We start from the raw sequence: 15,793 nt of genomic DNA, 5'->3' as shown, positions 1-15,793 counted from the left end.
TGCCTGCATTAAAAAGGAAGAGCTAAACCAATTACTTAACTGAACAACTGGAGAAAGAACATCATACTCATCCCAAACAAGCAAAGGGAAAGAATAACAAAGATTAGAGCAGAAATTAATGAAATTAGGAGTAAAAAACAATTGAGACAATCAATAAAACCAAAAGTTAGTTCTTTTAGAAAATCAATAAAATCGACAAACCCTTAGCTAGAGTCCCCTCTTCGTCTTAATGTAGATTATGTGGAGATGAACACAAATCTAAATATGACCCTTACCTGTATAATCCATACATATTTGTTTTGCTTTTTTATCTTTATATTTGCGCAAAATGAAGTTCAAATTCTTTGTTGGACTTTAAAATAAAGTTTGTGTTTTGCAAAAAAAAAAGTAAAAAGAAAAGAAAAGAATATCTCATAGTACTGGTTGTTCTGTTATTAGTGTGTATATAACGTCTGGGCATCAACCTTTCTGTACATACCAATTATTTCAATTACCATGGCTTTATAATCCTCTTTAGGCCAATAGGGCAGATCTTTTTAAAGAAAAATAGAATGTTCTCTAGGCTATTCCTAAATGATAATTCTTCCAAAGAAACTAAAAAACATGTCTTTTTTCTGATTGGTAATGAAATACACACACATATACACATATGCACACATAATATGATATTTCTGATATGATATCCTTATGATTCTAAGTCACATTATTCATCACTGTATTCATATCATTTAAAGTCATACTGAAGACATTTTGAACACTCATCTACAATTATTCAATTCCTTCTTCAAGTATTTCAAAGGGTTTTACAGTATTCTTATTTACCTAAATCTTGCCTTTTCTTGAAAAACAGTTTTGATCTGTATGTATAATGAGGATAAGAACGGGAGTCACTTCTTCAAGTTGTGGCAATAATAAGACAGTTAAATGAGTAAGCAAATGAAGCATTTCCTACAGCAGTCAGCATAAAATAAGCAGTTATTACATATTTAAATTTTTATTTTCCTTGCGGTATTTATTCCCAATAAGGAAGGCTCCCTGTTTCTAATTCATTTTGGTTTATGTTGTCCTTGACTATGTATGCATGCATTTGATGCTGTTTTGCTGTTTTTATAGGTTTTATGCTTGTAAAAAGCACTGACACATTTTCACCATCTGAATTACATGACAGTAGAAATAATTTGGTCATATTATAGACTATATAGAAATAATCTTTCTCTTTTTACAAGTATTTGTTTACTTATTGGTGAGCACTATAGTCCTTCAGAAGAATTTTCAATGTTTTCTGCAATTCATCCTGTCTTTCCCAATTATTCATTATTTCTTCCCTTGTGAAATTGGGTTTTCTTTAAATGATGTCATCTAATTTTTGAAATTACTATGATAAGAGTGCAAAATTTTGTAAAATTCCTTCTTTCTTAATTTTTTTTACTCCAATTGTCTGTCTGTCTGTACCTATTTGTATTCATTTCTTTCTATCCCTTTTTAGGTATGCTATTATTGTAATTTCATAGAGATAATTTACTTGATGCAAAACACCCAAAACAACACAAATTCTTTTTAAAATACAGATTTGATGGTTTTAACCGGCCCCTAAAGAAAGCAGGACTACAAATTAACTTCAGCATCGTCTTTCCCCTCAATTTAAGGGTAATTACAATAATTACACTCTCAAGTTTTAGAAGCCCGAAACTATATTATGAGTATCATACTTTAGTGTCCCTTGGACATTCTTATTTAATCTGTGGTAGGTACCATTATTAACCCCATTTTTGCAGACTGGATAAATTTAAGAAGCCAAGCAATTTATTTCACACAGGTAGTAAGTTTTGGAGCTTAAATTCTTCTTGGTATGCATGATGTATATCGTACTAATTACCCATAATTCATTATAACATCAGATATTCATGATTCCAGTCAAAATGATTTGAAGAACTACTGATCTAAAAGATACACAACTTTGAGTAGCATGCAAAATGTCTCATGATATGGCCCTTCCCTTTATCATTTATCTTCCCTATTTGGCCCTTTTGCATTGGTCACATGTATTTGCAGGTTACTTCCCAAAGCTGCCATTTCCTTTCAGGACTATAAGTTTCTGCACAGTTTTACCAGACAACCTCATTCTCAATTTGTGTGTCTCCCTTTTCTCTTAAGACGTCCTTTAATAACTCTATGCCTCTGCAAATGTTGTCTCCGCTTACAACAGCATCCTTAAGTCACCTGTCAAATCAATTACAACACATTCTAAAAATCTTTCTCAAAAGACAGATCAATGTTTTTTCCCATATTCATTCTTTTTAAGAGTTGGTTTTCTTTAAAAAAAAAAAAATTAAGTATCTGGGGGCATATCACTAGGTTGAATCCCAATTACTCTAGGAATAAATTCCTGAAATAATGGGCAAGTTTTACAGCTTTGTAACTAAGCTGCTGCTTCTGCAAAATGGGTATAACAAAAATGTTAACATTAAAGGAGCTCTAAAAAATAACATATGCAGCTCTTTCATCTAAGTGGTGATCCTGATAAACCTTATCTGAAGCAATAATCACTACTAAGTGTATTAATATTATTATTATTTTACCCACTGGAGCATTTTCTCACATGACTTCTGGTAGCAACCATGTTGTACAATTTACATGTTTGCTTTCTCGGTGTTGTTCCCTCACTGACTACTACTGTATTAATTCTTTTTTATTAGACATCAATTGATTATGACATTTTCAATTTTTAGGTATTGTATTATTTAATTATCGCATGTTTAAATATATATCAAGTGAATAAATAAATTAAATGAATAAGTGCATTTCCCTTAAGAAATATCAGTTGAAAGTAATTTTACATGTAAAATATGAAAGAGAAGGTAATATATCATGTTGATAGAGCCATGCTAAAATTAATGTGGTACATAATGTTAGATAGAAAGGTTTTACTTAAAGAAATACATACTGTTGCTAATGGATTGGTACTTAAAGACAATTTTATAGAGCATATGAAAATGTAAAAAAAAATAATTTTACCTCGGGTGGCATGGTTTTGTTACTGCATTATTAACCTGAAAGTAAAATATTGAAAAGAATACAGATATTACCAGCTCTATTTTATTCATAATATTACATGCAGAAATTTTAATTATCTCACATTGAAGAACAATTGTAAGTATTAATAGACATAAATTTGTTAAAATAAGATATAAAACACTGAATATGGGAGCCATGAGTATTAAGTGATGTCCATCTGAACTGTAAGATATACTCAAATTATAACCGAGTAAAATGTGTAGACAAATTTTAAAGAATCTCATAAAAATTAAGTTTTTGTTTGAATTCTGTAATTATTAAGTTATTTTGTAATATTAGGTTTGATTTTGCAAATAAATGTATCAAAAGAATAGTTTCATAGCGGAAAAGAATAAGCTGGCCGTCAATAAGGCATTTTTTTAGGTAATAAAAACATAATTTATCAGCGAGAGCTCTGTTTTTTATGGATTCTATCTGCAAAACGCAGATTGACATGAGAGAAATTGTCTGACTGGACTTCTTTTGTTACTAGTTTTGGGAGTTTTGGTCTGATCACCACCTTTATGCATTAAATACAGAAGAGTATTAGGTTTTTCAAATATGCATATTTCAAAGATGATCAAGCTTTTCATCCCTAAATTTTTATAGTCATTCTTTTCTGTCTTCCCTTTAATTTTCATTACAATCTTCTTTCGTTCTGTTTTTCTTACCTTATTTTTAATCTCTCTTTGCAGGTAAGCAGGTCAGTATTTAATACACCAAATCCTTAGGCGCCATGTTACAGCGAAGCAGAGGGCCAATATTTGGGAGGGGATACAAACATCGATGAACGCCTGCGAGTAAAAATTTAGTTTTCCTTTAAACTTGGCCATTTCCAAGTGTAGATAAACATACAACAATAAAAAACAAAAGGAAGATGCCGTTTCCTTGTTTTTTATTCCGTAAGTCTCTCTCTTCCCTCCCCTCCTCCCTAATTTCCCCCAGGATCAGCATCCGATCACATCCGGGTTCCGCAGCCATATTATATTGGTCACGCGTTGTACGCTACCGTTGCTTCAGCTACTTTTCGGTGAGGGGAGACGTGACTCCTAGAGCTTGGAAAAGCAAGAAAAGGAGGTAAGGAATTCACAGTTTTAAGCACGAATCTCAAATTTCTGCCTCAGGAGAAAGGTTGCCCGGCTAAATCATCTCCTGTAACTGCGGAAATTTTGGTAATATCGATTTTAATTTTCTCTTACAGAAGTGCTTTCAGAAAATCTTTTAGGAATTCCGATATGAGTAAATCGTATATGGTGTGTGTATCTGGAGGAACTGGTTATCAGTCTTTTGCTTGAAAAGTACCTTTACTTTCCGTTCCCCCAACAGTATGTTCTCGAGGTGGCGATGTAAAACCAACGAACATGTAGGTTTGTGTCTGGTGGGGGGGGGGGCGGCGTGGAGAAAATGGGATTGGTTTAAAATGTGAGAAAATTGAGATGTGGAAGGGAACACTGGGCGGGGAATCTATAGTGGAACTGGAAAACAAGTCTTTATACGCATTTAACCTGTTTACTCTTTAACTTCCGTGACTTTTTCCATCATATGGCGGATAGTGAGGGATTGTTTTCCCAACATGACACTAGGACGCCATTTTGTTTCATGTGCAAATGAAAACAAATATTTTTTTTCCTCTTTTGAGGCGATGATACCTGAAATGGTTAGTTAAGCAGTGTTCTTAGCGTGTACTACTAAAAACTTGTAATTTTAGTCCCCAAGTGATGAAATGTTTATTCAGTGGATAGAAATCATCAAATTTTGATATTCCATGTAAATCAGTTATTTTAATCAGCCTTTACTAAAGCTTATGAAGAAATTAGATATTCACAACTTTAAATTTCCCTCATTAAAGACTTGAATGCCGTTCTTACTTCTGTGACTTACTTTAAACAAAACTCTTTATGACTCTGGAAAGTGAACTATTTTAAACCAAAATGAGAGTATTTGGTGCACAGTTAAAAGGGCATACATGGAAAGCATGTTTAAGATATTTATATTTCTTAAAGCTTACAATCTTAAAGCTTAGGTAGGATTTAGAAACTTCTTTAATGTTTATTTTCAGGTAAAAGAAAGTCACATTTAAAAAATTGAAGCCTTACATACTGCAACCCAAAAGAATTACTGAAACCTTCCTCATCACGGTTTTTAATAAATTTTTAATGAGATACTATTAGAAAACAGGAACATTTTCCCTTTAGATCAGTACTCTTTTTGCTCTGCCGTATCTTTTCTCCTTCTTTGAAGTAAGAAACAATGAAAAGATGTTAGCTTCTGTAGAGTACTTCATCTGTAGAGTACTTTATCATTTAAACACACTATAGGGTATTTTTTTTCCTACATATGTATTCTTGTTTTTAACTTTTACAGCAAAATGGTGGAAGCAGATAAACCTGAGAAACTGTTCGTAGGCGGTCTCAACCAAGATACCAATGAAAAGACACTTGAAGTAGTATTTGGGAAACACGGTCCTATAGTGGAAGGTAACCTTTAGTACCAACACAAATATTATTTTTCAAAGCAATTGTATGGTAAACCTATGAACACCTAAATTGAAATAGTTTTTTTTTTTGGGAATTCTTGGAACTTTGGGTTAAAGGATCAAAGATTTCTTTTAGTATCCTGAGTATACTGAGAAGAGAAACAACAATTAATATGTTGCTGAAGTAGGGCATGATAGCCTAACTGGAGTTATTCATTACTGGTATTTAGAATCCCAGTAATGAAGTGAAATGTAAGAGGGTTTTGTATAACTTAGGTTGATTGATACCGTGCTCTATCAAGGGCATCAAATTAAGAAGTGTAGAAAATTGCAAATGATTGATGATCTTGAAAAACGAAAAGTTCTGTTTTATGAAGTACACTAAATTATAAAAATTTACATGTATTACAGTTCTTTTAATGAAGGATCGGGGGAAACAAACAAGTCCAGAGGCTTTGCTTTTATTACTTTTGAGAGCCCTGCAAATGCTAAGGATGCTGCCAAAGACATGAATGGAAAGGTAAAAGTCATAATAATCTTTTAGGTCTGTTTCCTTTAGTTTTTTTTTAAGGTAGCATAATATCATAAAATTCAAATAACTTTTGCCTTCAGTCTTCCAATAAACTTTTTTAAATCACATAAAAAAACTTAAAATATATGTGAAAGGATGCAAGATACATTAAAACTTCTATTTTAGATTTAAAGCCTACAAAAATAATTGTAACAAAAATTATTGTTTACAAAAACAAAATTATTTTTTAAGGCTAATATTTATAAAAGCTGTTTCAACTAACAGAAAATCCCTATGGCGTAAGAACCTGGAAAAATAGGGAAGATTCCTTCCCATTTCCTGGCTAAAAACGGTTCTTAGTGTAAGTTGTGTTTGAGCAGGACCTTTACATTCAAAAGAGTATCCAGTTCTTGCAGACCAAAATTGATGTGTGGGCACATGGAAGAAGTGGGGTATTGGAATAGCTAGTAACTGGCCTCCCTGCTGGTAACTTTGTTCTCCTTAAAAAAAATTCCATTCTCTGGGTAGATGTTACTCCTTTAACCAAAGTTTTTCTTAAATACACATCTAGTGATTCATTTTATGGTATTGGCTCAGGGCTGACTTTGAGCCAATATCTGTTTAATGTGTTATGAATAAAACAAAATGATCTTTGTCCCTGAATCTTAGAAATCTAGTAATTGTATGTCTCCTATCATTTAGATTTTAAGTGAATCTTTGAGAACCAGACTCCTTAAAATTGAAGTAAAGGTATATGCATTCTAGGCACTTTTACTTTTAGAACTTTGTTTTTCTTACATTATCCCAATCTGTTTGATTTTTCTGAAGTACTTTTAAGTTTCCCCTAATATGCTGTATTGTATTTTATTCCTCCTTGTGTTTTTGGACTTGCTTAGAATCATTCTTCCCTATGTCCTCCTCAGAAATAACAATTTCTTCTTCAAAATTAAACTTAGGTTACCTATTTTTCTCCAAAATTTTTTCTCTTTTCCCATCTTATATTGTAGGTGTATCTTTTTATGCTCACTGTATTGTGTATTTACTTATTCATTGTTAAATTATCTCCAGTACTTTGTAAGTTCTCTTAATGTTGAATACATACAGTAATTTCTCTTAAAACTCAGTTCCTTGTGCATAGCAGTATATATTCTGTACAGTCTTACTGACTTTATTTTTCATATTTTGAGGCTTGATAGTAACTGAAATTTCAATTTGGCTCCTGGTTTGTGTTAGGCATAGGGATGTATTTCACATTCATGGCAGTGTAATTGGTGATGATTCTGTTTTCTTTCGATTTTCAAATACAAGAACATGTAGATTCTTTATGCAGGCATTATTCCTAAATTCAGCAGATAAGTATTGAGTGCTTGCTTATGGCAACCACTGATTTAACAACTGGAGAAATGGTTGTGAATGAGATGAAGTACTTATTTTCTTGGGCCCTTTATGCTAGGGTGAAAGAGAAGAATTATACAGGTAAAAAGAAATTTCACCTATATATGAATGGTAGGAAGAAACTAAAGTAGGTAATTTAATTAGATAATGAGAGAGTGAATAGTATTTTTATATAGAAAGAGGTGTTAGTTGAGACCTGAATGTTGGGAAGAGGAGAGTGATGCACAGATCTGGGGAAAAATGTTGGTCCCAGCAAAAGCTTATCAGTCCCTAAAATAGGAACAAAGTATGTATGGGTATTCGTATTGGGAGAGGGTCCAGATCTACCACTGATCTTGGAGTGGATTAAGGTCTTTAAAAGAAAAAGAATTGAATAGAAGGTACTACAGTGTTTTATGTAGAGCAGTTATGCTCATCTGAATTACGATTTTAAGAATCACTTTAGCCTATTTAAGAGTGAAATCTTTAGCAAGTTTTAGTAGATTAGTTTAGGACATTTGGGTATTTCTGAGACATAAAAATGTGTAGTATTAAAAATTATTTTTTAGGGTTATACCTAAAGTAAAATGAGAAATAATGGGTAATGCCAGACAAAGTTCCCATTTAAAGAAAAATAAATAAATAAAACTAGAACTAAAGTAAAACAGAACTGTAATCATTTTGGATCATTTTCCTTTTCAGTGTTTAATAGAATAAATGTTCAAAAGTAATTACGAATATAGAAGAAATAATATGATTCCCTTACTTAAATCATTGTATATTTTTATCTTCTAAATGACACACTGAAATTCATTCGGATACCTTTGGGACACTGAAAATTTTAAATACGTGGTGGGACTATAAGGGAATGAGTTACATGTTGTAGAAAATTGATGTGCCACAGTCTCCTGAAATGTAAGAGGTACTAATCTCTTGCTTTTAATATTAGAGTACACTTTAATAAGTTTTTGTAATGTATATGCTTTTGTGTTGGCTGACTCAATAATGGAAGGCAGTTACCAATTAAATGTCTCATTTGTTTGGCACTGAAGGGCTGGTCATTTCAAAAGAAAATGCTTTGGGGAAAACTATTGATCTTGAATTTCATTATAGTTACAATAATAAATTAGTTTGTAAAGCTTTTGGATTAAGTTAAATTTAGCTTAACATTAAATACACTTTTATCTTTTTTAGTCTTTGGATGGAAAAGCTATTAAAGTAGAGCAGGCGAACAAACCATCTTTTCAGAGTGGTGGTAGGCGGAAGCTGCCACCTCCTCCAAGAAGCAGGGGACTTCTAAGAAGTGTGAGATGTGGAAGAGGAGGAAGTGGAGGAGCAAGAGGGCATTCTTCACGTGGAGGACAGTTGGGTAATGTTTTGAAATATAAGGATACAGCCATGGTACTGAAAAACTTAAGTTTGAACGTGTAGACACCTTGGCTTTTATTTTGTTTTTTATAACCAAAACAAATTGCTATGAGATGCATTGGATGAAGAATGAACATTTGATAATAGAATTGTTTGAATATACCAAAGAATTATTTAGAGTTATAAGACTGATTGGAAATAATGTACAAAAATCACCACCTTGCTCATGGTGACTAACTATGTATTGTAATGAAATAGCGTGTTTCCATGTAAACGCAGTTTTATGTTTTTCATGATTTCTCATTGGCTCTGCTTCAACAATTGTTTTTGCAAAACTGTTCTATTAATCATACATTACAATTTTCCACTTCAGGAAAATTATGAATTTAAATCAGTGATTCATAGAGAATAAACTTCTAAATGTATTAATTCATTTTTTATTCGGCCCGAATAGCATCATAAAATATTAAGGATTCTTGAAAACCACACAACTGGAAACAAAATCACTCAAAATACCCACAATATAGAGATAAACACTGTTCCATATTTTAGCATTTACCTTACAATATTTGTTTTCTTCGTATACATTTGCAAACAGCTATGCAGATTATTTCCCATTCTTTTTGATTTGGGAAATTCTAGAAGACCTTGGCCCTCTGTAAAGAAGCTAACAAATCTGTTGGAATTATCAAGGGCTTTCTTTAGATTTTCCAACTTGTCTCTGACTTAGGAAAAGGCTAAAAATTGCTTCACATATATGTGTCTGTGCTGTGTGGAAGATGCCTCATTAAATATGATTATTTCTTTTTAATGGAATTTTATTGAGACATAATCACATAACTTACAGTCATTCAAAGTGTACAATCATTTATTCACAGTATCATCATACAGTTGTGCTTTCATCGTTACAATCAAACTTTGGGCATTTTCACTACAAAAACTAAAATTAAGATTAAAATAAGAAAACAGTATCCAAAACATCCCATTCCCCTCCTCCCCCATTTGTTCATTTACTTTTTTAAATGCAATGTCATTGAGGTATAGTCACACCCCCTACAGTCTTCCACAATGTACAATCAGTTATTCACAGCACCATCATACAGTTGTGCATTTTTAGCACAGTCTTTTTTCTTTTTTTTTTTTTTTTTTAAACTTATTTGGAAGGGAGCAATTTTTCTTTTTTGTGGCAGTCTGTGTGTCTAACCACTTTTATTGTTTGATGTTTTAACCAAACCTCAGCAGTCAAACACTTAGCTTCTAATTTTTTAAATTACATATGTAATTCATTTAGGAAGTATTTCCCAACCTGGAATTGCAGTTTGCTCCATTTTAAGTTGAATGTGTGGAAAGATTTTTTTCCTCCGTTTACTTAATCTCAGAAAGTTACCAATTTATACTCCTCCAAATATAAGAATGTACATTTTCTGCTTACCTTTGACAATTCAAGGGAGTAGAATATATAGTGAAAAATTTTCTAGAAAGTGAAAAATTACCACAGATAATATATTTATTTTTCTTTGAAGTTCTTTTATTTAATTCTCTGTATGTGATGTTAATGTTTGAAAACAGCTATGTTGACACCAGAATTATAAGAACATTTTTAATTTCCTTTCTAGTTTGATGAAAAATGTTCTTTTATTTATAATTTATCTAGATTTTAGAAACATTTACATGGCATGGTTCTGCTTCTACCCTCTGCCTTCCAGTTCTTCCCTAATTGATCTCTCTCTCATCCATATAAAATGCCACATCCTTAAATTCTTGAGTCCTTTTCTTCCTAATTTTTCCAAACTGACTTTTACCATAATTTTTTTGAATTGTGCTTATGTCATACAGGAAAATACTGAATTTTATTTGTTTATTCACATATGAACTTTAAGAACACAGTATGGAGTAGCAGAGATTATAAACAGTTTCTGTTTTAATGGTACTTAACTGAAAAGACTTTGTTTTTAATATAGTTGATAGTGGGTATACTCTTAACCCCAACATGAGTTCTTCCAGAGGACCTTTTCCAATTAAAAGAGGCCCATCTTCAAGAAGTGGAGGTCCTCCTCCTAAAAGATCTGCTCCTTCTGGTCCAGCACAAAGGAGTAGTGAGATGGGAGGACGAGGTAAATGCCTTCTGATAGAAAAGACAGTAGCCACAGCTATTTTACGTAAGATAGTTAACTTAAAATTCTAGAAGGAAGATAGAAAGTGACAAGTGTATGGGCCTGTTTATTGACCCCTAGCTTCTTTTCCATCTCTCTAGTTAAGTTTTCAGAATCACATTTAAAAAAAAATCCTGCTGTTTCTAATCTTTAAGGCAGTTTTTAATCTTTAAGGAAATGTGGGCCTAAAAGAGATCTCTTTTAGGCCCACATTTCCCGTGGAATTCCTCTTAATTTATCTTAAAGTTCCTGCAGATACTTTGATTATTAGTACACTTTTCCTGTTGTTTCAACATTAAAATTTTATGTAAATTTTAATGTGTTATGAGAGGAAATTCTGGCCTGAGAATGAATGTTCAGACTATGTATTTTGACCACTGGCTTTCTTTTCTTTACTGATTTAGAAGTAATTGAACACTGGTCACTTTAATAATTTGTCCTTTTTTCTGGCTCATGATGATGCCTTATTAAAAAGATACTGTTTCAGATATAGATGATGGTGAATACATTCTTAATCTCAAAATGAGTTCTTCTGCAGGACCCTTGCTAATGGGGTCCTGGAGTTCCTGTATCTAAAACTTACTAGAAATTTTGGTTCCTAGGTGGTGCAGGCATTGTATGTGATTTTATTATAACACCAAGAAGTATATCAAGACGTACGACATAAATTTTCTGCTTCCAAGAATCACCTCATTGGGAAGAGAGTATCCAGAATAAATAAAGCCTAATAAATAGAAAATAATCATTTGCCTTAGCAGTAAGCATGTGGTGTATAAAAATAGAATTAAAGTTTGAAGGATAGATTTGGATGGGTAGAACATCGAAATTGAGAGCCACATTTTTTCTACCATTAATGTCTGCAGATAATTCATTTGAAATACAAGAAGTATAAAAAAGAGGAAAAAAATATCTTTGTGGCAAGAGCAGTTCTTAGTATGAATGGGCTTTCAATTATGGAAGAATCTTAGGTTTAAACATAAGAAGGAATATGTAAATCATGAGAAATATTTAAGCCACATGATCAACTTTTAGAATTAAGGGGAAAAATAAACACTTATAAATGAGCAAAGGCATAGAGGAGCCGATATCGCATATATGTGGCATATTTAAAAGTCTTGGAGTGGTAATAGGAAAAATGAGGATAATTGATAAGCAGGAAGAAACACAGTTTAATGTAAGTGGAGAGATTGAAAGGAAGAATGTCAATTTTAAATTTATGTTAGCGTAAGATGGCTAAAGAGAAAAGGCAATATCAGAAGTAGATGAATTACAATTATTTAATTCATTGAATTACAGTCACTTGTAAATGTCCTTGCTGTATTAATAAACACCTATCATATCTAAACAGTGGTAGTACATGTAAACAGGTAAAGTGCCAAGAAATGATGTCTGTGTCCTGAAGCCTAGAAACTATTGGGTTCATTGAAATAAGTGTTGAGAAAACTGATTTGAAATATAGAAGCTAGAATATGAAGCAATTATGTTAGCAATGTTATTTTGTGATCTGAAGGGTTTTAACCAGGATGGTGGTTAAAATACAAAATTTGCATATGGAAAAAATAATTCAATGGTAGTGGGAACAACGCAGTGGAAACATGGCAAGATTAAAAAGGCTTTTGAAATACTCTGGGGGATATTTATGAAGTAAGGTGGTAACAAGGAAGTTGACAGATGTAAGATAATAAGGCAGTTGTTGGGAGATTTAATCATTCAATTTGTGTAAGTTGTGTCAAAATCATTTATATTTAGTCCAGATTTCTGACTGATTTTATCTACTGATGGTGATTTAAAGATTACACAAAAGTGTCTGTAGGGAAGGAATATGTCAGAAGATAACATTTAATATTTAAAGGTCAAATTAAAAATGTTTTCAGAATCTTAGAAGGAATAATGTTAAAATACTGTTTTTCAGAGGAAAGAAATAATTGTTTGAATTTTTTTACAATTCTTAACTTGAGATACTTATGTATTTTTAAAATTAAAGGTTCAGTGTCTCGTGCAAGAGACTATTATAGAGGTCCTGCACGTAGAGAACCCCTGTCATCCCAGAGAGATGACTGCATGTCAGCAAGAGATGATGGCTACAATCCTAAAGATAGGTAAAGGAAAATCACAAAATACGTGAATTGTTCAGTCATAGTTGATACATAGTTTTTTGCAGTAAACTTCGGATAACAAAATTAATTTTTAAAATGAACATTTGATTGGCATTTCATACATTAACAGTGTGTGCCTCCATCACACCTCTTTCTTAGTTCCAGGATATTTTTATCACTGCCCAAACAAAATCAATACTCAAAAGTTACTCAGCATTGCTCAACATTCCTCCGTTTGTGAATTCCCTGACAACCAACAGTTTGCTTTCTATCTCTGTGGATTTACCTTTTCTGGATATTTCATATCCATGGATTCATACAATATGTGACCTTTTTTTCTCTTTTCTTTCACTTGGAATAATGTTTGAAAGTTCTTTCATATTGTAGAAATTACCATTACTTCATCTTTTTTACGGTAGAATAATTTTCCATTTTATGTATATACCACAATTAATCCATTTGTCTGTTGATGGACATTTGGTTGTGAATAACAACTGCTGTATTTCTGTACCTGTTTTCCATTTTTACACCTAGGAGTGGAGTTGCTGGGTCGTGTGTTATAATCCTATGTTTAACTGTTTGCAGTTAAACATAAAAATAACTTTTACTTATTAGCTGTACCATTTTGTATTCCCACTAGCAATGCACGAGGATTCCAATTTCTCCACATTTCCTGTAGTTTAAAAAAAAAATTGTAGCTATCCTAGTAGGTATGAATGGGGTGTCTCGTGGGATTGATTTGCATTTCTCCTGATGACTAATGCTGTTGATGATCTTTTTGTGTGCTTGTTGTGCATTTGCTTAACTACCTTGGAAAAATGACTATTGAAAAAAGTACTCTGCCCATTTTTTAATTGGGTTGTTTTTATTGCTGAATTGTGAGGGTTCTTTATATTCTTGGTATAACAAATTGATGTTTTGTTTTGTTTTGTTTTTATTACTTGCTGGTTTATTTAAGCTTTTCAAGCAGAGATTATCCAAGTGCCCGAGACATCAGAGCTTATGCTCCGCCTAGGGACTATGCATACCGTGATTGTGGCCATTCTGGTTCTCAGGATGATCATTCTTCAAGAGGATACAGGTATTCTGAACAACTGTTTTTATCAAATCTTTACAGCTGTTAATTCTGACATTAATCCTTTTTTTAAAAATTTAGTGATCGTGATGGTTGTGGGGGTCATGATAGAGATTATTCTGATCATCCCAGTGGAAGTTCCTACAGAGATTCATATGGGAGCTATGGTAAGATTCCAGCTATGCCTTGTATAAAGTAGAATTATACATGGCCAGATTGTTTTTGATGAAATTTTGTTCATAAAAGGAAAAAGAAAAACTACTGTGACCTTTTGGTTTGAGGACCTTTATTTTCTTAATAACTTGAAAACTTTGATTGCTTTTAAGTGTAAATTGGCACTCTTCGTCTTTTTTCCACATTAAGGAAAAAATATTTTAACTTTTAAAAACAAATTTAGGAGAGTGTTTCAGTAGTATGAAGCACACATGCTCAAATAGCCAGCATTTCAGTCCCATTTCTGAAAATGTTGCTGAGCATTTTACTTTAAAAAAAAAAAATTTCTTGAGGTCTAAAATGATTACTTTTCAAATTTCTTGTAAATCTAACATCCTGTACTCAGAGGCAAGTAAAAGCAAATTTTCCCAAACATGGACTTAATAAAGCCAGTTGGTGAAATTATTTCAAATATTTGAAAGCATTTAAATATTTAAATCTTGCTGTTACTTGACCATTGACCCTACAGGTAGCTCCCGTGCTGCCCCACCTACTCGAGGGCCTGCTCTGACTTATGGTGGAAGCAGTCGCTATACTGATTATAACAGTAACAAAGGACAGGTTGGATACGGCAGAAGTAGAGAAAGTTACTCAAGCAGTTGGAGTGATATTTATTCAAGTGTTCGTGAGCGTGGTGGCAGACAAGAACGAGGCCTTCTACCTTCTGTAGATAGGGTATACCCTGCTCCTCGTGAATCATGGTAGCTCGGGTTATGGGTCTTCCAGAGGAGGTTGTGGGGGAAGCCGATCTGAAAGAGGAGGGTGAAACAGATATTAAAAGAGTAACAGTTTTTGTACCAAACCTTCTTTGAAAAAAGAAATTAAAAATGCTACTTTATCTGTGCTACCCAGGTACTACTAAAGAAAAAAAGTTTGTCAGGGAGGGGTGTATGCTAACTATCCCTCCATAAATTTTTGGATCTTTAAAGGAAAAAGGAAAATTGTTCAAAGTATGTTTAGAGCAGTTAATTGAAAAATAGCAGTTACCTGTTTAAATTTGTGTCTCTGTTACAATTTTCAAATTTAAAATTTCCATGAAATATTATTTTCTGTTTATTTCACTTCTGAATTACAACAGTTGAAAACCATTTTATTTACCAGAATCACTGTTCACACTTGCTTGGAGGGTGAATTTCATTGTTCTTCTATACTTTCCTTTTGTGTCTTTGAACATTTTTGTTTTTATGCTTGTATGTATAAAACATTTGTATGCACATAAAATTAAGCATTTGTTGTCTATCCAGTGAATACATTCCTATTAAAACAACAATGCATGAAAGGTATAAAAACCCTCAGAACAGCTACAAAGCAATGTTTGTCCTAATACCAAAATCTTTGCATTTTTTATCCTTTTAAAATAATAGTATGAGTCGAAGACAGAAAAAATTTAGATGTCGTACGATGTAAAACTTTAAGAAATTAAAGCGTCCGTTTTCTGCCTCATTGGCATCAAATGACTGAAATAGGTTGCAG

General features: G+C 32.6%; 1 pseudogene; it reads left to right on the top strand.

Moving 5' to 3' along the window:
- Nucleotides 1–5,422: 5,422 nt before the first annotated feature.
- On the top strand, nt 5,423–15,098 carry LOC119524174 (annotated as a pseudogene).
- The last annotated feature ends 695 nt before the right edge of the window (nt 15,099–15,793 follow it).

The sequence above is a fragment of the Choloepus didactylus genome, chromosome Y (assembly GCF_015220235.1).
Source record: "Choloepus didactylus isolate mChoDid1 chromosome Y, mChoDid1.pri, whole genome shotgun sequence".
Taxonomy (NCBI): Eukaryota; Metazoa; Chordata; class Mammalia; order Pilosa; family Megalonychidae; genus Choloepus; species Choloepus didactylus.
The sequence above is the reverse complement of the archived record's forward strand: the minus strand, read 5'-3'. Positions and strand labels throughout refer to the sequence as shown.